Source organism: Acanthamoeba castellanii (assembly GCF_000313135.1).
Source record: "Acanthamoeba castellanii str. Neff unplaced genomic scaffold scf7180000084158, whole genome shotgun sequence".
Lineage (NCBI taxonomy): Eukaryota > Discosea > Longamoebia > Acanthamoebidae > Acanthamoeba > Acanthamoeba castellanii.
In genome coordinates, this window is record NW_004457289.1 from 6285 (window position 1) to 6933 (window position 649).

The following is a 649-nucleotide window of genomic DNA, read 5'->3' on the forward strand; positions in this document are numbered from 1 at the left end:
TGGTTTGGTTTGGTTTGGTTTGGTTTGGTTGAAAAAGCGATATTCGGCGAAAGAGGGAGACGTACGCGCGGTGATTTGAAGTAGGAGAGGGTGTTGCCCTTGAGCACGAACCACCTGCGCTTCCAGTTCTTGACCCGGTGGCCCTGCTTGATCAGGTACCCGCTCTGCATTGCGCGCGCACGATGACGACTACCGGGTCAGCCCCCACAAACCGCGCTCACGCAAAAAAGCCAGAATTGAAACGAAACAAAATCAAAGCGAAGCAAAATGAAACCAACGAAACGAAACGAAACAAAGCAAAACAAATCGAACCTTCTCCACGGCCATGCCCGGTCCGGCCGACGCATGCCGTCGCGCACCCTCGAGCTTGGCTGGACGACGACGCAACGGATGAGAAAGGGGAAAAGCCGGAGGCGCTGCAGACGACCAACTGTCCGCAGCGGAGCGTGAATGAGCGAGAAGGTGGGGAAGGGGGACACATACCGAGCTCGCCGTCGCCTCCCGATTCGTGTCCCGGGAAGAAGCACATGGACCCGTCCACGTTCTCCTCCGCTGGTCGAAGTCCATACATTTCGATCTCCTCGTGCACCACGGGGTCCTCCACCTGCGCCGCGTCGACGTCGACAATCGCAGCAGTGCGAATGATTAA